This window comes from Ursus arctos, unplaced genomic scaffold (assembly GCF_023065955.2).
Source record: "Ursus arctos isolate Adak ecotype North America unplaced genomic scaffold, UrsArc2.0 scaffold_2, whole genome shotgun sequence".
In the NCBI taxonomy this organism is placed as follows: domain Eukaryota; kingdom Metazoa; phylum Chordata; class Mammalia; order Carnivora; family Ursidae; genus Ursus; species Ursus arctos.
The window spans coordinates 64,342,288-64,364,364 of NW_026622874.1; the positions used below are offsets into that span (position 1 = coordinate 64,342,288).

The 22,077-nt window shown below is 37.3% G+C and overlaps 1 protein-coding gene across 8 annotated transcripts in view; it reads left to right on the forward strand.

Moving 5' to 3' along the window:
• ASH1L (ASH1 like histone lysine methyltransferase) overlaps positions 1-22,077 on the forward strand; it is a 173,606-nt gene that overhangs the window by 2,466 nt on the left and 149,063 nt on the right. For 4 of the 8 annotated variants that reach the window (XM_057314999.1, XM_048225436.2, XM_057315002.1 and 1 more), the window contains exon 2: positions 10,230-10,383. The exons of 3 other annotated variants lie outside the window; for them this stretch is intronic. The gene's annotated coding sequence lies outside the window, so the exon portion shown is untranslated. Of the gene's footprint in view, positions 1-804; positions 10,384-22,077 lie in introns of those variants that run through there. One more of the 8 variants, XM_057315000.1, reaches the window with a different exon arrangement.

Here is a 22,077-nt window from a genome sequence, read left to right on the forward strand (position 1 = left end):
GGGATCTGGGAATTGTTGCTGTACATCCGTATTGGAACTTTTTGGCCAGGCTGAAGGAGTTCTTTAAAGACTAATTTTGCAGTAAAGATTCCGTCAGTGAATATGAGGGAAAAATATTTGACCTTAGGCAGCTTAAATGTGTATCTCTGGAAAATAGAGTGTTTTTGAGATGCTGGATTAGTAGTTCTTAAAGTTTTTTTTGGGGGTCACTGATCCTTCTGAGAATCTGATGAAAGACCCTCACTGTTAGATGAGCATAAGCACAATCACACAAATTATGCATACAACTTCAGGAACTTAAATTGTGGTGAAGTAGAACCTTTTTATATTTAGGTCTCATTTGAAAGCGTTTTAAAATACATAGAGCTTTGGAGATGAAGATGTTGGGATGAGTTTAAGGTGAAAGATGTGACAGTTTTTGAGTGCACTGAAAGGAAGGAAAACTTAAAGGACATGTCTTTAATTCTTTTTTATTCTTTATTCTTTACAAACTCATTTTCGCAGTGTTAGTACATGATTCTGAATTAGGTGGTAAGAAAATATATTGCTCAAATATTTAAAGCTTTATTCTTTTTATTCTTAAATTCCTCTTTCTGGTTTTGCAGTGGGACTGAAGCTTCCGAAGCTCATTTACTGAAGTTTATGTTACGTATAACAAACATTATTGACTGAATTTTATGCAGGAGACACAAAGATGAGTAATATGTGGCTTCTGTCCTTGAAGAGATTCTTTTTTTTTTTTTTTTTTAAGATTTTATTTATTCGACAGAGAGAGAGCGAGCCAGCGAGAGAGGGAACACAAGCCGGGGGAGTGGGAGAGGAAGAAGCAGGCTCATAGCGGAAGAGCCTGATGTGGGGCTCGATCCCATAACGCTGGGATCACACCCTGAGCCGAAGGCAGACGCTTAACTGCTGTGCCACCCTGGCGCCCCTGTCCTTGAATAGATTCTAATCCATTTGAAGCTAAGGATTCTGTGATGGTGGAGGTTTTCAAAAGGGCAAGGAGGAGGAAAGAATATTCCTAAAAGTTGAGGTTTCATGACTTAATTGCAGAGTTTTTGCCATTATTAATTCTTAGGAAGCTATAAAGTCTTCCCACTCTCTATGCAACTTTTTGCTATAAAATGTGTTTTGGTATCATCTGGTGTTTTTGAAAAGAAGGCATACTTTGGTTACATTCCTTATTTTGTTTTCAATGTATTTCTGTAATGGGTTTGTAACAGAGGTCTTAATGTCATTTTTTTGGGTGTACATGCATCCAGGAAACTCTTCTGGGATAAAATGCGGTAGCTATTGGACAGACTACCCATGAATCTAGTACTGGAAATTTTAAAATAACCACTGCATTTTTAAAAGAACAAGAAATTCAGAAAGGTGTTTTGATAGCACAGATTACAGGATTCGGTAAGGTAATGGAAAGATCTGAGGAAAAATGGTGTGATTGTCTCTCTATTGTCATGGCATGTGTGTGAGAATGTCATGGAAATTTGTGAAAAGTTTTATATTTTCTCTAATTTTTAACTTGGGGAGTAAATTTGTGGGTTTTTTAATAGCATACATATGTGTCTAGTGTGTGTGCATATAGATACATATTTATATAGTCTTGGATGTAGGAGATACTTCGTAATTTAAAAAATAATGCTTGCAATAATTACAGAAAATCATTCAGGATCTTTCAGGATCAGGTAATAATAGCAATTTTCATGTCATATATTTGAGTTGTGTTCTAAAATATGGAGCATAACTTGCCGATATATCTTGCTAGGCATTGTGTCTTTATGGCATTAGCAGTAGTACCACTTGAGGTTTTATCCTAAGTCGTCTTCTAGGCCTTACAAATAAAGAAGTGGCCTCATTCAGTCCTGCCAAAATGGTCTGTCTGTACACAGTGGGGAAGTTTTACCATTATCTATAGGTGGTGCATTTCCAGTTAAAAATTTCATATTGCTATTTGAGTTATGTGTTTTGGTCTGAGTCGTTTAAAGGTAATATACACTTAACTGTTGTCTGCTGTGAAGTCTACTTTGTGTCAGCCTTTCTAGAAGCATGAGGTATCTTAAACCTGGTTGCCATTAAACAGGGCAATGAAAGTAATTTTTGTTTTGAGTTATTTTGTTTTTTTAAATTATATTTTTCCTTAAATTGTCATTTTTTGGTTTATATTCTTTTGTATGGAGAGGCTAGCTTTTCAAATTTATGATTTGTCTTCTTAGTTAATGATAAGTGTCAATCTTACATTCCATGTTTTAGAAATCAGTATTTTAGTGACTGCCTCCTTAGGGGTGGTTAATGGCAGTGTGATATTGACACAACATAATAAATTACAGATTTAAGTGATAACAGAAATTTAATAACCTTGTTATTTCAGGAGTTGTATTGCCTTTGTTGAACATCTAACATATATATTTGAAGAATCTATAAAATTTATTTTAGCATTAAAAGGTTCTGCTTTTCGTAGTTTTTAGTCATTTGCTCTCAGACATATGCAAGTTGACGACAGGACTGTATGCCTTTTCCATTTTATTTTGTTCATTTTTTAAATGTGGGAAATTTCAGGGGCGCCGGGGTGGCTCAGTCGTTAAGCGGCTGCCTTCGGCTCAGGTTATGGTCCCAGGATCCTGGTATCCGGCTCCCTGCTGGGCAGGAAGCCTGCTTCTCCCTCTCCCACTCCCCCTGCATGTGTTCCCTCTCTCGCTGTGTGTCTCTCTGTCAAATAAAACAAAAAACAAAAAACTGAAATGTGGGAAATCACAAACATACAGAAATGAAGAGAATAGTGTAGTGAGTTGTTCTGTATTCAACATCCAGCTTCAACAGTTACCACCACCCAGTTATCTAATGGCCTCTGCTGCCTCCCCAGCTTTGCTTCTTTTGAAGCAAATCTTTCAGATATTGTATAATTTCATTCATAAATACTTAATGTATGCATTCTTTTTACACTTTAATGGGGAATTATTTCTCTATAGTTTGGTCTATATAACTTTTTAAATAAAAGTATCTGATAATAAGTGGAATTAAACTACTTCGAATCTATTTTACCTGTCAATAGGGATTCCCTCTGTAAACTATAAGAAATGAACAGAATAGAATTCACCTCACTGCTTTTTAGATGTTTGCATTGAAAAATGCACACAGTTTCTGTGTTTGCCAGAAAAGCTTATCAGCTTTTTTCTAATGTACAAGTGAGAAATAATGTGTCTCTTATAGTCTGATTTTTTTTGTTGTTTTTTTTTTTTTAAGTGCTAGTAACAAGATGCTAAAAACATTTTTGAGTTCTTCTTCTTCTTGATTTTCTAACTGGATCTAATTACCAAAAAGAAATGAGGTAAGACTGGTGATGTTGAACGGGAGCTGAAGTTGGTCTAAAATCAGCTTAAACAGTATGAAATAACATTGTTTTGAATTTTGAAATTCTAATTGTGGACATTTGAAAGTCCATACCATTGCTTCAGTTGTTAAATACAAACCATGGTACAGAGCATGGCAATCATGATGAGTATAGAAACACTGTAGAAAAGAAAGTAAATATTCCTATTGTTACAAAGATAATCAGAATGTAGAGATTTGAAGTGATTACTAGTGAAGTAGAAATTAGCTTTCTATAAAAGGCTGACAGAATTATGAATGTGAGTTCTATCACCAGTGAAGCTTTGGTTAACTTACCTTTTGTTTTATGTTATAGTTCCACAGTAAATAAATCCTGACTCTTTGACTTGTTTTACATTTTATCTTTTCCACACTTGATAACAAATCACCCTTCTCATCCCATCTAATTTGTCCTGAGACCACAGGTGGACAGTGTCAGATTCGAAAGTAGCTATATTATTGGCTTCTTGATAGAAGTGACATTATTTAGAATATGGAGGAGATATTCCTTATGATAATGTTTTTTTAAATTCAGCACTGCTGAAAATGGAGGCACCAGAATTTAAATGTTTGCTAATATAAGAAGCTTAATAGGGGGGCACCTGGGTGTCTCAGTCTTTAAGTGTCTGCCTTTGGCTCAGGGCGTGATCCCAGCGTCCTGGATCAAGCCCGGAGGCCGGCTCCCTGCTCCACTGCGAGCCTGCTTCTTCCTCTCCCACTCCCCCTGCTTGTGTTCCCTCTCTCCCTGGCTGTCTCTCTCTGTCAGATAAATGAATGAATGAATGAATGAATGAATGAATGAATGAATCTTTAAAAAAAAGAAGAAGCCTAATAGGGCTGAATGGAGAGAATTTAAAAGATTGACTTTGAAAGAAGAAACTGCTAACTGACATTTGAGAAAACGGGGGAGTGAATCAATCATGTATAATAATTCCTGGGTAAACAATATTATATGTAGTGTAAATGTCTTCACAGAAGATCGGAGGATATAAATCTCAAGGATAGATTACATCAAATGAAGTGATAACACACGTTAGGAAGTTAAAATTTAGATGCAGAAACATATCAAAAAAGTAATCACCTTGAAACCACAAGAGAGAGATTTAAGTTAATTTTGTGTGTGTATGTGTGTGTACAGAAAAAAAGTTATATAAATGTAGATAAAGTCAAAGTTTAATTCTGTTTAACAAGTATTCTTTCTGTGGCACCTGGGTGGCTCAGTCAGTTGAACATCCAACTCTTGATCTCAGTTCAGGTCTTGATCTCTGCAGTGGGCCTGGAGTCTACTTTAAAAAAACAAATAAAAATGAGTATTTTTTTGTGTTCATCTCTCATTCAACCAACTAACATTTTTCTGATGCAAATCTCATTTCCATTTCTGTGCTTAGGTGTTGGGAGAAGAGATTTTTTTATTTTTCTGCCTCATGAAGTAGTGAATATAGTAAGATCATGTTAAGAAAAGGTTAAGAATAGCTTCCTGCAAGGGGGAAGAGCCAGGTGTTGAAAGATAAATATGAGTTACTCAGTAAGGTTTAGAGGGGGCATTCTAGGTAGGGGAAGATCATCTGCAAAGGTATGAAAATGAAAATAACATTAGCCAAATGAGTTTAGGGGACTGTAATTTGTATCTGTACTTTCTACCTGTTTTCCTATGATTTCCTGTGTCTTCAGTACTATGTAAGGTTGGGTTTCGTACTTAGAGATCAACAGAACAAAGGCGGAACTGCGTTCTATACACTCTGCTTAGACAAGGTAGTAAGTACTGTGCTGTTACTGTTAAAGGTAATTTCTAACAAAGATTAGAATCAAGTAAACAATTGTTTGTTTTAGTTACTCAGAAAACTTTTACTAGAATATACTCCACTCCTTCAATATCTTAGTTAACGCGTTATTGTTACTATAATATGCATCCAAATAAAGACATTGTATAATTGCTTTTCTTAATAATGAACAAATCTCCCACCTTCACATTGGTATATTTCCCCTCAATTTGTTGAAAATCCTAAATAGTGATTAAGATCATGGACTCAGAAATCGGATTGACTGGGCTCAGATCCCAGTTTTGCTACTTACTGTGTAATCTTTAGCAAAATACTTAACGGTCTTTGGTTTTCTTCACTGTAAAATGACGATAATACAGCATAGGGCTGTTGAAAGATTGTACTAGATAATATGTGAGAAGTGCTTAGCATAATGTTTGTCACGTAGCAAGTACATAATACAGATTTGCAATTACTAATTAATTTATTTCCTAAAAAGAGAAATTTTTTTTAGGAAAGCAAATGACCTCCTTTGTATATAATGCCTATAGGAGGTAAGAATACACAAAATACATTTTTGAAAGTATGTATAAGCAACTTTGTTACATGTATATGTATTTTTTCTAATTCTCAATTTATGTTCTCTTATTTTCCTCAGCTATGAATTTTACTCTTGTGTTCTCCCATGTAACTCCAGACCAGGCTTTTTTTGTTTGTTTGTTTGTTTGTTTGTTTGTTCGTTAAGATTTTGTGTTTAAGTAATCTCTGCGTAGACTCAACATGGGACTCGAATTTATAGTCCCGAGGTCAAGAGTCACGTGCTCTATCAACTGAGCCAAGCGCCCTGAGACTAGACTTTTATGTTTGGCTGTTGCTTCTTACCAAATCAAGGACTTGTCTCCAAAGTGAACAGGAATATATCTTTCAATGTGAAGTTTTGGGGGCAGAGAACCTTAAGTCTTTGAACTGAATTGGGTTTAGTTAGGACAGTTCTCTATTTATTTGTTTGTTTTTAAAGATTTTATTTATTTATTTGAGAGAGAGAGAGAGCACGCACGCATGGTGGGGGCAGAGGGAGAGGGAGAAGCAAACTGCTGAGCAGGGAACTGAAGTGGGTCTTAATCCCAGGACTCTGAGATCGTGACCTGAGCTAAAGGCATATGCTTAACCGACTGAGCCACCCAGGTGCCCCAGGACAGTTCTCTTTTTAAAGCTGATCAGCATTTCTATGATTTTTAGGAGCCCAGTGTATTCTTCCAAAGCAGAACCCATTGCTTTCACTAAACCACCTCAGTTTATTGAGTGTTTATTATGTGCTAGACTTTAGGATATAGTGATGAATGAACAAAAATAAGGTCCTTGGGCATTTTCATCTTACTCTTCCAGAACAAGATGTTTTAGTACTGCTGTAATGTGCTGCCATCATATTACATGTGGTTCAAGCAAGGTATTGTAAAGATTTTTGAAAGAGTGTCTTGGGATATGATTATTTTATGCCAGAGTGAGTCAGTTCTAGGACAAAAATCTCTTCCTCTTGAGGATCTTTATTATGTGCCTGTGTTTTATCCAGGCAATCTACTGGACAGTTAGTCCTTTGGGATATCAGTAGATTAAGTCCTCTGTTCAGAGTCAAATAAAAACTAAAACCAGCATTGTTTCCTGTGCCTTCTAACAGAAGGAATATATAGTCTTTCATTCAGTAAATATTAATTGTGTACTTATGTTATACCAGGTACTGTTCTAAGCCCAGGGGAAACAGCAGTGAATACAGCAGTCAAAAATCATTGCTTTCAGGGGCACCTGGCTGGCTCAGTCGGTAGAGTGTACAACTCTTGATCTCAGGGTCTTGAGTTCAAGCCCCATGTTGGGTGTAGAGATTACTTAAAAAAAACCATTGATGCTCACTTTCTAGTAAGATAGATATTACATAAATGGATATCATGTCATAGCATTTCCATGACAGGTGTTGTAAAGGAAATGTAAACAAAATAAGGGGATGTTCAGTGGTTAGGGAAGTCCTTTGAGCCAGTGGTATTTGAGTAGAGACCTGAAGGATCCGAAGCACCCCATGCAGCTGTCTGGGGCGTGAACATAAGACCTGGGCAGTAGTATGTTTGCTGTGTTTAAGAAATAAGAAAGGGTTAGAGCAGAGTAAACAAGGTGAGGATGAATGATAGGAAATAGAAGAGGTAGCCATGTGCTATAGAACTTAGGGACTTATAAGACTGGACTAAGTGTCTAGATCTTATTCTAGATTTGATAGGAACCTGTTGGGAGGTCTGAGGAAGGAAGTGACTTGATCTAATATATACACTTTGAAAGGCAAGAATGATGCAGCCAGAGTGACCAGTTAGGCCATTGTGATATTTGAGGCAAGAGATGATTGTGAGTTGAACTTAGGGTGTTATCAGGGAGATGGATTTGGGATACATTTTTATTTTAATTTAATTTAATTTTTAAAAATATTTATTTGTCAGAGAGAGACAGAGCACAAGCAGGGGGAGCGGCAGGCAGAGGGAGAAGCAGGGAGCCCAACGCGGTGCTTGATCCCACTGGGATCATGACCCGAGCTGAAGGCAGACACTTAACCGACTGAACCACCCAGGCACCCCGCAGGATATATTTTTAAAGGGGTGGAAATGATAACTTAGATTGGCTGTGGGGTCTGAGTAAAAGAGTAGTCAAGATTGACTACGATGATGGCCTCAACGTTGGGTGCCATTTACTGAAATTTGGAACACTAGGAGAGGCAGGTTTGCAGGAGTGCAGAAAGGAAGAATTTGGTTTGGATGTACTGATTTAGAGTTTTCTATTAAATGTTTCCGGTTGAGATACTGAGTAGGAAGTTTGATATATAAACCTCAGGATTGGGACAAATACAAATTTGGTGGTTGATCAGGGTAGAGATGCTGTTTAGAGCCATGGGATTTGATGAGATTACCTGGAGAGTGAGTGTAGATAGAGAAGAGATGAAGTTCTTGGAATGAATTCTTGACATTTAGAGGCATTTAATCAGTAATGCCAGGGCTGAAAGAACTGTTTGATAATTTTAGGAATAATATTTTCTTAAAAGCTAGCAAGGACTAACCAGTAAAGACATAGAGACAGAAATAAAATGGTTGATGAACTGATTTATTTTTTATCTGTTAAATAGCTTTTTGATTGTGCTGCAGAGATCAGAACACTCATTTTATATGAAAGTGAAAGCCAGAGTGCCTGTTTTTACTAGATACTCAGAAAAAGTGGCCAGAATGGTCACTACCTTCCTAGATATCCATTGTGGAGGGCAACATAAAGGAAAATAAATAAATATAAATTTAAAAAATAATGAGGTTTTGGGGTGCCTGGCTGGCTCAGTTGGAGGAGCATACAGCTTTTGATCCCAGGGTGGTGAGTTTGAGCCCCATATTGGATGTAGAGATTACTTAAATAAACTTTAAAAAATAATAATAAAATAAGGAAGTGTCAAAAGACATGAAGCTTCTTTACCCATTCACATGATAACTATTCCTGGCTTTGAAAATTTAGAGTGTGATCAAGCTGCCTCCTGTTTTCTTCTTTGGTCTATCACTGGGCATTGTTAAACCTTTAAAGAAGCTGGTGTTTCATCTGTGGACTTACTGAATCACCACATTAATGTCTGAGAATACGTGCGTAAGATCCAATACTTGAAGGAATTAGGGGCTTAATATTGTTTAGGTTGACTTATTGCATATTTTGGGACATCTGGGTTTGGGTAGGGGTCTATTTAAATGTATTTGAGGTATCAAAAATAGAAAGGAATAGAAATTACAGACAAAATCACAGCATATAGGTTATTTTATGTTGTTGATTTAAAACCCTATCAGAAATCCTCTTAGCTACTGCATGAAACAGATACTGTCTTGCTTGAGTACATGACTTCACACTTGACAGTCCACCACTACCATTAGGAAAATGTAGGACCCATCTGTTGAATTGGCACTATGCCTAAAAGGCCAGTAGTTTTGGACTTTGTCAGTCCAGGAAGAGAAATTAATTCCAGAACATTGAGGGGAAACATTTCTAATAACAACATATTCCCCAGGGTTATCTGACATCTTGTTGCAATTTTATAGAAATCCCCGGAGAATTAAGGGTCCATCATGTATGATTTCTTTTTCCCATGTCAAAGTCAGAATCATCAGTTGCGTGCATTAGAGAGCCATTTCTCTTCCAGGTAAATGATGTCCTTAAAACACTACCAAAAATTTCCTCCTAATCTGGTGTTCTTCTTAAGTAGAAACTGAGATGTTTAAGATGGTAATATGATTTGGGATTCAGATAAGTCTCTAAAAATATTTCTAAATAAATCTATTCCACAAAAAGCTGGAAACTATTCATTGAGACTTAGGTGGTTCAAAATGGCCATCTCCTAGTTTCCTGGGTATCCATTCTGTACCTTACCTTAGAAGCTGGCCTCCAAAACAGAGGATCATAACTCCTTTTGTGGCAGTGGTAGTGGTGGTAGTAGTAGTAGTAGTAATAGTAGTAACAGTGGTAGTTGTAGTTGCAGTTGTAGTAGTTGTTGTTATGGGCCCCATTAAGAATACAATGAAATCTTTGTACCATTTCCCAAAAAGTGCACATATACACGTAACATTTTTGCTACATAATTTTGGGGAGTTCATAGGTAATTTTGGTTGTAGACCAATACCCCTTGTTTCATAGGCCTCTTAATTATGAATATTATGGAATGACAGTTGCATTCTTTACCTGTGGTTCAACAGTGTTTGCTCTTAAAATGGTAGGTTGAGTATAAGAAAAGCAGTTACTCTTCAAAATGGGTAAAATGGCAGCAAAGTGAGAATTACCTCTCTGTGCCCCACCCTGACTGGCTTCCTGGCTACAGTTACCTGACTTCCTTAGCTACGTCCTACACACCTTTCTGAATGCAGTTTCTAAATCCAGTCCTGACCGTGTCTCTTGGCATAACAGACTGTTTAGCTCTTTCTTCAAGATCCCGTCTACCACTTCAGCGTTGTGTCTCACTGGGTCTCTTACCCTTGTGCTTCAGCTCTTTGGAGCCGTCATCATTCCCAAACACAGTTCGTTATATCTTCATGACTTTCATGTTCCTCCCAGTGCCTGGCTGCTTAGAGAACACCTACCCATCTTCTGAGACAAAGTTCAAGTTGATGCTGTGAAGCCTTACCTGGCCACCTCCCTTCTTTTGGTGAACAATATGCACTCATTTCTCTTTGGCATATATCTGGGAGTGGAATTGCTGGGCCACAGGGTAAGCATATTTTTATCTTTAGTAAATACTGTCAAACAGTTTTCCAAACTGATTATATGACTTTGTAACTGAACCAGGAATGTATAGCTGTTCCATTTGTTCCACGTCTTCACCAACATTTGTTGTCATTTTTTTAAATTTTAGCCATTTTAGTGGGTAATAGTATTTTGTTGTGGTATTAATTTGTATTTTCCTGATTATTGGTGAGGTTGAGCATCTTTTAGTGCTTGTTGGGTATTTGGATATCTTGTTTTGTAAAGTACCTGCTCTTAATATACCGAATGCAGTCCTTTTCTCCAATATATGCCTTGCACATAACATTATCTAATGTTTGGCTTGCCTTTTCACTTTCATGGTGGTTTCTTTTGATGAACAGAAATTCATATTTTATAAAGTCCGATTTACCTTTTTTCCGTCTTAAAAAAACGGATGGTAGTCTAGTTTGAAGAGGTCTGTAGTTAGGAGTAGGGGAAATGGAGAATTCCTTATCAACAGGTGTGAAGTTTCAGTCAAGCAAGATGAATAAGCTCTGGAGATGTGCTGTATAACATTGTGCCTGTAGTCAACAGTACTGTATTGCACACTTAAAAATTTTTTAAGAGGGTAAATCTCATGTTAAGTGTTCTTACCACAGTAAAATAATAAAAAAATAAAGATGTGTGTAATGAGTGGTAGACTATTAAATGGAAATGAACAGGAGAGGAATATTTTAAGAAAATAGCTAGTAGTAGAATATTGGAGTTAGAAAGTATGTCCACAGTTGATTGGGTTACTTTGCTCAATTTCATATAGATATGAACACACCAACAAGACTTTGAGAGGTGTGGACATATGGGAGCTGTGTGTATTTCAAATCTTTTAAAAATATGTTTTTATTGGATTTTTGCTTAATTATGAAACATACAAATTCTGTAATAGGTCAAGAAAAAATATACATAATTTTATTTCCTTTTTACTTCCAAACCTTTACCCTTAAAATAACCAGTGCAGCTGATGTATAATCATTTGGACTTATTTCTGTATACATACAAATACATATGGGTTTTTTTTCCTGTTCCTTACACATGATAACATCTTGCTTGCTCTTTTACTGAAAAATGGCAGACATGGTTCTATATTTGTGTGTGTATGAATATATATATATTTAACTTCTGTCCTGTGGCCACATTAAGCAGTGCTGTAATAAATCATTTTTAGTGCTTTTGTTTTTTTATAAGAGTCTCAAAAGTAAAATTGCTATTGAAGTCAGAGAGTATGTAACACTTAAAATTGTCATAGATGCTTTAAGTATTGTTTTCCAAAATAAATGATGGTGGCCACTAGTGTTTATTTTCCTGTATACTTTGTGTTAGTTGTTACCAGTGTTTTAAATTTCAACCAAACCGAAGAGTGAAAACTATCTTGTTTTAACTCATACCTCCCTGACTACTAGTGATGTGGTGCCTCTTTTTATGTTTCTACTTGATTATTTCCGTCTCTTCTGTGATTGCCTGTGTACATCTCTCGCATTATACCATCTCTAACTTACCAGTTTATAGAATAACTCTTAACCATACTTATCTATAATGTTTTTATATAATCAAATCTGTCAGTATTTTCCTTTATGGCTTCTAGTTTCTTGATTTGCTTAAGAAAGTTTCTCTACAGTAGGCTATAGAAATATTCACAAATATCCTTCAAATACTTTCATTTTTGCATATAGCTCTTAAATCCATGAGGAAATTATTTTTGAGTATAATGTGAAGAATGGATCTAACTTTGTTTTCTCCAAATGAATAGCCAGTTAGGTCAACATGTAGCAACATATGTCAAATAAATCAGCTTGTTACCATGTTGAAAGCTATTAATTGAAAAAAGTTTTTACAAGATTACCATTAGCCCATATTTTGTTTTTATGCAAGGAAAGGAACCCCTTCCACAAGGTACCTTATTTTGATCTGCCAGAAAATTTTTAAATGGCTTTATTAAGGTGTGTTTCGTGTCGTGTATAATTTACTGATTTAAAGTGTACAATTCAGTGGTTCTTGGTATATTCACATTGTTATACAACCATCCCCACTACCTAGTTTTAATTTTTTTTTTTTTAAGATTTTATTTATTTATTTGACAGAGACAGCCAGCGAGAGAGGGAACACAAGCAGGGGGAGTGGGAGAGGAAGAAGCAGGCTCCTAACGGAGGAGCCTGATGTGGGGCTCAAACCCAGAACGCTAGGATCACGCCCTGAGCCAAAGGCAGATGCTTAACCACTGCGCCACCCAGGCGCCCCTCCACTACCTAGTTTTAGAACATTTGATCTTGGTGTCCATTAGCTAACAGTCACTCCATCCCAGACATTCCCCTTTTCCCCTATCCCTAGGTAACCACTAATCTACTTTCTTTCCCTATGGATTTTCCTTTTTTGGACATTTTGCACAAATGGAATCGTATAATTTGTTGTCTTTTGGAACTGGCATCTTTTGTTTAGCATAATGTTTAAGATTCATCTGCATTGTAGTATGTACCAATGCTTGCTGCTTCTTCCCTCCCTCCCTCCCTCTCTCTCGTGCTTGCTTGCTTTCTTTCTTTCTTTCTTTCTTTCTTTCTTTCTTTCTTTAAGATTTCTTTATTTGAGAGCGAGACCGTGCTCACGTGTGTGAGTAGGGGAAGGACAGAGGGAGAGAATCTCAAGCAGAGACTCCTAACTGAGGGCAAATCCCAACACAGTCCCACAGGACTATGAGATCATGACCTGAGCTGAAGTCAAGAGTCGGACACCTAACTGACCGAGCCACCCAGTTGCCCTGGACTTCGTTCTTTATTGATGAGAATGACATTCCATTGTATGGATAATGTGGCTGTGAACATTTGTGTACAAGTGTCTGTGAACATATTTTCATTTTTCTAGCAGTGAACTTGCTGGGCCATCTGATAACTCTATTTAACCTTTTGAGGAACTGCCAAACTGTTTTCCAAAGTATCTGCACCATTCTACATTCCTATTCATTTCTCCACAGAACATTTTTATAAAAAAACAAATGGAAGATATTTACAATGTGAATGGTGCCCTTTTGAAGTGGCTCTTTTGTTTAATGTGAAACCACAGGCATTGGCCCTGAGTTCACAGTCCCTAACCCTTGTCAGAATGCAAATAATTCATTTATAGGAAAATCTGATGTAAAATTTTTACTTCCCTCCTGTTGCCATTTTAGAATTCCCTAGGGATACAAATCAACATCTCTATATATTCCTTGCAACCGCAACCCCATTCCACCTTTTAAAACAAAAACAAAAACAAACCCAGTTAACTTTATGCATCTGAGCCATGTTAAGTTTATACACCCGAGCCATGTTAACTTTACTTCTCAGGAAGAGCTAAGCAAGATTTGATTAGATTATCCATGTGACGGACAGTTGGTGAGTATAATTTTTTTCCCCAGGATTTAGCTTTGGGAATGCTTTCTGTGTGTATTTTCCCCTGTGGCTTACTAATTGTAATTTATGTCTCCTATTTTACTTTCTTGTTCTGACTTTCAGAATTAGTTTGTTGGTATAATACAGTATTTCCTTGATCATGAGACACATGTTTTTCTCTCAGTTTTATGTTTCTGAAATTAGGAGATAAAACAATTGATAATTATATTTAATGTGGTAGTAAAAAAATTTTTTCCTGAAAATGTGGTCAGTGATTCATTAAGCCTTTTTAAATCACCGGCATCTTGGAATTTAAGAAATATATACCATACATAAGTGTGAAAATAGCTAAATTTATTGGTGATTAGTACTTTGAAAGTTAGGAATTATTGGTGGTTGTCACTCTCTTTTAAATGAAATGTTGTTCTGTATTTGAGTAAAAAAAAGCTTTGTCCAGGGCACCTGGGTGGCTCAGTCGGTTGAGCGTCCAACTCTTGATTTCAGCTCAGGTTATGATCTCAGGGTCGTGAGATTGACTCCACTGTTGGGCTCTGTGCTCAGCGGAGGTCTGCTTGAGATTGTCTCCCTCTCCCCCTCGTCCTGCTTGCATGCCCACTCCTCCTTTCTCTCTCAAATGAATAAATCTTAAAAAAAAAAAAAAGAAAGCTTTATCCAACTCTGTAAGTGTAGTTTATTTTTTATATAAATTATTTAGGAACATAGTTCAAGTTTTACTGGTATCTTCATGAAGATATTCTAGCTTTTTGTGATTTCAGTTATTTGTATATCAGTGATTCCGTATAAAACACCTTAAGGCAGTTAGTACACTGCTTACCCTTTTACTTTGGAAGAGTAAATTACATGATGTACATAGTGCTTATTTTTAAAATTGTAATAACAGTATAAGATTATATAATAAAGAAAAAGTCCTTTAATATTTTTATTTTCATTTTTAACTTTCACTTTATTCTCTTTTAGTTTTTGTCTACATATGTAATTTAAAATATACCAATATATATATTTGCTTATTCAGTTAGTACATATTTATTGAATACCTTTTATGTTGTGGGTACTTTGCTAAAGATATTGCAGCGAATACGAGGCAGTCAGGATTCTTATTCTCATGGAACAAATGCTGTAGTGGAAAATATGGGTATTAAGCATATAACTTACCCTAAGAAAGCATATAACTTACTAGGATGGTGAGTGTTAAGAGACTTATAAAATGTTGCATGAGCATTTAACGGGGAGATCTCCCTTGGTCTAGCAGGAAAATGACATAATCAGATTATTTTAAAATCATATTTCTAGCTGCATCTTAGAGCAGGGACTGGAGAACAAGGTGGATATGCAGAGAAGTTAGAAAGCCGCTATATTCTGTGTGAGATTTGTTGTTTTGGACAGAACAGCAGTGGACTTAGATCTGAGTGTAATCAGAAATTATTTATGTGGAATTAACAAGTTTTGGTGTTAGGGTCACATTAGGAATAGGGGAGTGAGAGGAGATAAGGATAACTGCCAGGTTTCTGAATTGAGCAGCTGGTGGTACTGTGCTTACTTAGCTAATATGATATGTCCTTAGAAATATGGTCATCTATAAGATGTAGGATTAAAGAGTATGAAAGCTAGGACAAATTAAGATACATAATGTGCTGTAATTTTTTAAGATCCTATACAGTTAATTTATATCTGTTTTTTTTACCGTGGAGAAATAGAACAGTGATTATAGTCTCTATGCTTGATAAAGACCACAGAGAAGACAAAAATTTATCACAGATGAGACAAACTAGACTTATTTTAAGCTAAAAATCTGCGAACATTGTTCAGTCTGCAATGTGATAATTTTAGATAAGTGTACTTACCCAAAAAGAAAGAAGAGTTATTCTTACATATTAGAGAGAGTTAAGGTAAGTTATCTTTCTTATCAAGTTGAAAAAAAATTCTAACACTCCATTATATATTTTTATGATGTCATCATACTGCCTCCCTCTGTTTATATCATGCACATGTGTTCCTGGCTGTCAGCTTGACCTTTCACTTAAATGTTTCACAGACATCTAAAATTTAACATATTTATTGAACTCTTAATCTCCACTTTCTGTCTCATCCCAGCAGACAACTTTTATAATGTCAGCCCCATGAGGGCAGGGATTTTTGTGTTTTTGTACTGCTATGTCCCTAGTTCCTGTTACATAATGGGCACTTGGTAAATAATTTGTCGATGGAATGTCTAAATGGTACCACCATACAATTCACCAGTTGCTTAAGTCTTCAATTCTCCCTCCTTTCCTACATCTTGCTGATGAATCAGTTACACCTTTGAAGTATTGCTTAATACATCCATTTTTTAATTTCCAGTGCTACTTCGCTAAATCTGTCAATTTTATGACTGGTATTTCAGAATCAGCTTTTGCTGTCCATTGTTTCTTTCTTTCTTTCTCTTTTTTTAAAGACTATTTATTTTAGAGATAGAGAGTGCGAGTTGGGGGAGGGGCAGCGGGAGAGGGACAGAGAATCTCAAGCAGACTCTGAGCCAAGTCGAGTTACGCTGGGCTTGAGATCGTGCATGACCCGAGCTGAAACCAAGAGTTGGACATTTAACCAGCTGACATTTACCCATGCGCCCCAAGTTTTGCTGTCTTTCTAATCATTCTTCCACAGCAGCCAGAGAGGGTTTCTTAAAGTATAAATTTTATCTTATTACTCTTCTGCTCAGAGCTTCTTTTTGGATTCCAAATCCGTAAGGTAGCCCAGCAAGGCTCTTTGAAAGCTATTTTCTTTCTTTCTTTTCTTTCTTTTTATTTTTTTTAAGATTCCAGTTATTTGTCAGAGAGCACAAGTAGGGGTAGCAGCCTGCAGAGGGAGAAGCAGGCTCCCCACTGAGAAAGGAACCCAATGCAGGACTCTGTCCCAGGACCCTGGGATCATGACCGGAGTGGAAGGCAGACCCCTAACCAACCGAGCCACCCAGGCATCCTGAAAGCTATTTTCATTTATCTTTCCATTTTTGTTTTGTGGTGTCCCCACTTTGGTTTATCTACTGTTAATCTTTACAATTTCAGGGACTTTTTACACATACTGTTCCCTATTTTGGGAACATACTTTCCTCCACATCTTGCCTGGCTGTTCCCTACTCACACTGGGTCTCAGCTTAAAGTTAACTGTTTTTCTAAGATACATTCCCTGTTCCTCCAAGTTTCCTTGATATACTATCTCATATATTTAATATCTTTACATTTATTATTAGTTATAATTGCTTGTTTAAATAATTAGTCATTTATCTGCCTCCCCCTCTAAAATTTAAAGTTCATAAGACCTAGGACCATATTGTATTATTTATAACTATTTTACAGTGGGCGTCACAATTCTCAAAACATATTTCGAGGCTGTCAAAGTATTCATTGAATGCAGAGATAGACTAAGGATGATGAATGCATAAAGGAAATGATATAATGGTTGCAAAGGTAGTTGAAGAGCCAGTAGAATGTGTGATCATAGAAGACAAGCAAGAGTTTCAAATAGCGAGTATGCTAGATGTAACAGAGAGGAGTAGTAAGACCAGGAATAAAATGATCTTTGGGAGGCAGCATAACATAGTATTTGAGAGGAGCCAGATAGACCTGGGCTCAAGCTTTTATTGATTATTAAGTTGTTTTTTTCATCTCTGAAAATGGAATAATAATAGTAAGTGAGATAATCTATATAACGTTAGCATAGAGCTTTGCACATATTAAGAGCTCAGTAAATTTTTAGTATTTTTTTTACTTAACTAATGCCGCATCCACTGGAAGGACTCAATTTTGTAGTATTTAAAAAATACATAGTTGATTTTATATTGCCTTGCTAAATAGTGTTTTATCAAAGTATGCTTATTCCAACCTCTTAAGATAGACAAGGTACTCTACACAAAATGGTCTCCAAACATAGTTGAACTGTTTTCCATAATGGTTTGGTATCTCACAGACTAGAGCACTGTGTTAACAGTGAAAATTTGTTTATTTTTATCCGATCCACTGTTTGTAACTTGGATGTGAGATTAGTATGGGAGGCGTGGGTGGATAGTAGTCATCACCTTATAGAGGGGGTAGGGTATGAAGGTGAAAACAAGTCTGAGCAATTCCTATTCAAAAGTTCTATATTTGTATTGCTTGCCCAGGTATTGTCCTATTGCAATATATGAATATACAGCAATAGGGCATTCATAAATCACTATGAAATGTGGTTTATTTTGTATATTTATAAGTAGTGTCTAGTATGTTGTTGAATTATCATGCTTTGGGGCACAGTCTAATGGGTGTGGCTCAGTTGGTGAAACATGTCTTCAGTTTCAGTCATGATCCCAGGGTCCTGGGATTGAGCCCCACATCAGGCTCCCTGCTCAGTGGGGAGCCTGCTTCTCCCTCTCCCTCTGCCTGCTGCTCCCCCTGCTTTTCTGCACACGCGTGCGCGCGCACTCTCTCTCTCCCCCCCATCGAATAAATAAATAAAATAAATTTTAAAAAAAGATGATCATGCTTTGTGTTGATATAATGTATATATCCTAGTAATACAATTAGTAAGTGTCCCTTTTTTTTTTTTTTTTGATCTTATTTATTTGAGAGAGAGTGTGCACGTGTGTGCGGGCACACGAGTTGGGGGGAGAGGGACAAGCAGACTCCGCCCTGAGTGCAGAAACACCCAGGCACCCCAGTAATTAGTAATTTTCTAAAAAGTTTGTTCACAGCTAAAATGATCTCAGCGAAAGGGCTTCATGCTATAGATTTAGTGTTAGTTTCCTTTGAATTTGGACTAGACTGTTCTGGATTGTTTCAGTGATTTGAAGACATTCTGTAAATCCCAAAGTTACATGTGAGATGAATGTTGAATTTGTCTCTTACAGGAAAGAGATTCTAGCAGTCTTAGTTCTGTGTTTTTCCTTGGAACTATATTTTGACTTGAATATATTGTAGTAGGAACCAGAATACATTGTGTAACAACATGGCATCCTTGTCCCTGGATGGAAGAACCTAGATTATATAGATACCTTTCCAAAAGCTGTGAAAGAGTATCATTCACAAAGAACACTGCTTTCAAAGTTCAAAATCAGCGTTCTGGCAGCTGGTGTAGGGACTGGTTTTCAAGCAGTTTACATTTAGCAGATAAAAAACATTCTTTGTTGTGAAGTATCTTCAGAATTTGGATTTATCTTTACTAGAAACACTTAAATTTGGTATGTAGGGCTTGCTAGTCACGCTTTTCCAGTCTCACTGCCTAGATGGATTCAGAAAATATGCCCTTAGGCATACTATTCTTTTTCCCCTTTGATCAAGTTAGGAAAACATAATATTTCTCTATTCTTACATAAATTTCTGGAGTAGTGATCAGTGTTTTCAAATGAATTCTTTTTTAGTTTATTGATATTCTATTTATATAATAATCTGTGTCACTCAGACTCCGTTTTTCCATTTTAAAATGAAGAGAATCATGCTCTCCAAACCCTTCTCTGGAATGTGTTAAACTGAATAAGCGCTGGTAAAGATGCTTTTGAGTTCTTTGGAGGAAATAATGAAATTCTGCTTCACATGTATACATATAAAGAGTTCTGGAATTCCTTCATTATGAAAAAAATTGTAGGGAAATTTAGAAATGTGTGTACTTGTGAGTACTGAATATAAAAGCAGTTGTTGTGTGTAAATTATTTGTTTTTATTCTAGAACAGATTTGTTTTCATGACTAACCAAAAAGATGTATGGCAGGTATATCAGTTCATCACTAGTAATATGAAACCCAGGATGGGTATTAAAAATTAAGAAGCATGCGGCGGCTGGGTGGCTCAGTCTATTAAGTGTCCAACTTTTTTTTTGTAAGATTTATTTAGTTATTTTAGACAGGCAGAGTGCAGGGGGAGGGGCAGAGGAAGAGGGGGAGAATTTCCAGCAGACTCTGAGCTGAGCATGGAGTCAGACTGAGATCATGACCTGAGCTGAAATCATGAGTCAGATGCTTAACCTGCTGAGCCACCCAGGTGCCCCAAGTGTCTGACTCTTGTTCTCAGCTCATATCTTGATCCTTTTTTTTTTTTTAATTTATTTATTTGACAGAGACAGGCAGCGAGAGAGGGAACACAAGCAGGGGGAGTGGGAGAGGAAGAAGCAGGCTCCCAGCGGAGAAGCCTGATGTGGGGCTCGATCCCAGAACGCCAGGATCACGCCCTGAGCCGAAGGCAGACGCTTAATGACTGCGCCACCCAGCCGCCCCTCACATCTTGATCCTTAAGCCTACTTAAAAATAGATCAATAAGAAACAAGAAAGATTTCAGAAACAAAGGGGAGAAAAGAACTAGAAAAGGAACAAATGAAAGCCAGTAAGATATGTGCCACAAAAGACATGCAATTAATTCAAATATTTATTGAATACCTCCTATATGCCAGGTACAGTTTTAGGTGCTAGGACATTGCATTGAACTGAATGGACAAAAATCCATTTCCTGGGGGACTTTACATCCCACTGGAAAGATATAAACAATAAATACATACATTGTACACCAGATGGTGAGAAGAGCCATGGAGAAAAATAAAACAGGACAGAGTGTTAGAAGAAGATGGTGAGATGAGTATTTTTCAGTTTTATAAAGGATTGTCAGGGATTGCCGTTCTATAAGGTTACATTTAGGCAAAGGTGAAGGACATGAAAGAGCAAATTGTGCCGTTATCCAGGGAAAGCGCATTCTGGTCAGGCAGAGTAGTATTTGCAAAAGCCCTGTGGTAGGAGTATTTTACTTTATTTGAGAAACAGGAGGAGGAGATCTTTGCCCTCCCCCTTCTTGGAACTAAGCGGGGAGTTTGGTAAGAGATGGAAGAGAGGTAGACGGGATTGTACAGCAGAGTAAATAGGGCCCTTAGACCATTGTAAGGACTTTGACTTCCACTTGGAGTGAGATGGGAAGCCATTAAAGGGTGTTGAGCAGAGGAATGACATGATTTGACACAAGCCTTAAAAGGGTCACCTGGTGGCTGAGTTGAGAAGACTGTAAAGAGATACAAAGGGCTGAATCAAGGAGTAAGCCAGTGAAGAGACTTTTTTTTTTTTTAAAGATTTTATTTATTTATTCGACAGAGATAGAGACAGCCAGCGAGAGAGGGAACACAAGCAGGGGGAGTGGGAGAGGAAGAAGCAGGCTCATAGCGGAGGAGCCTGATGTGGGGCTCGATCCCATAACGCCGGGATCACGCCCTGAGCCGAAGGCAGACGCTTAACCGCTGTGCCACCCAGGCGCCCCCAGTGAAGAGACTTTTGCAGTAGTCCAGGTGAGATGTCATCGTTTGGATCTGAGTGGTAGCTGTCAAATTAGCGAGAAATAGATTGTGCATATACTTCAAAGGTAAAGAAGACTGCTGACTAAATGGACATGTGAGGCATGAGAAAGAGAAAGGAGTTAAGGGTGATTAAGAAGTGTTAGTATTTCTAGCTGGAGTGGTATTTATTTATTGAGATGAGGAAGCCTGTGGGAAGAACAGATGGGGGGGGGGGGATGAGGGAGAAGATGAATTGATTTTAGACAGGCTAAGCTTGCGGTGCCTAACTAGTAGACATCTAGGCAGTGTGTCAAGTAGGCACAGGATTCTGGAGTTCAAGGAAGAGGTCCCAGCTGACCTCCAGCTAGTGATAGAAATTTGTGAATCAACAATATTAGATGGAATTTAAGGACAAAAGATTGGATTTGATCGTTTAGCAAGTAAGTGTAGATAGGGAAGGGAAGAGCATGCCCTGGGTGCTCCAGTGTTTAATGTTTGGGGAGAAAAGGAAAAACTGGCAAAGGAGACTGAGGTTGACTAGCCAGTAAGGCAGAAGAATCCAGAGAGGGCTTCTGGAAATCAGTGCAGAGATGAAGAGGCTGTTCTGCTGTGTCACATTCTGTGGCTAGGTCAAGTAGAGGACTAAAACTCACAGGTGAACTTAGTAGTATGGAGTACATTAGTGACCTTGACCAGCAGTTTCTTTGGAGAGATGGTGGTGGAGGTGTGATTGGTGCATTCCAGAGAAAAAAGGCCAGGATTTAGAGGTGGCAAGAATGGACTGCCCTTTGAACAAGTTTTGTTACAAGAGGGGGACAGAAAAATGGGAAACTTGTAGAAGATATGGGGTCAAGAGAGTTTTCTTAGATGAGAAATATTGTAGTTTGTTTTCATGCTGATTGGTATCATTCAGAGGAAAAATGAGAAATAGATATGGTGCAAGGGAAAAAGGATAGTTGCCCTAATAAAGCTCTTGAGAAGGCAAGGAGAGTAGGTTTGAGTGCCATATATATATATATATATATATAT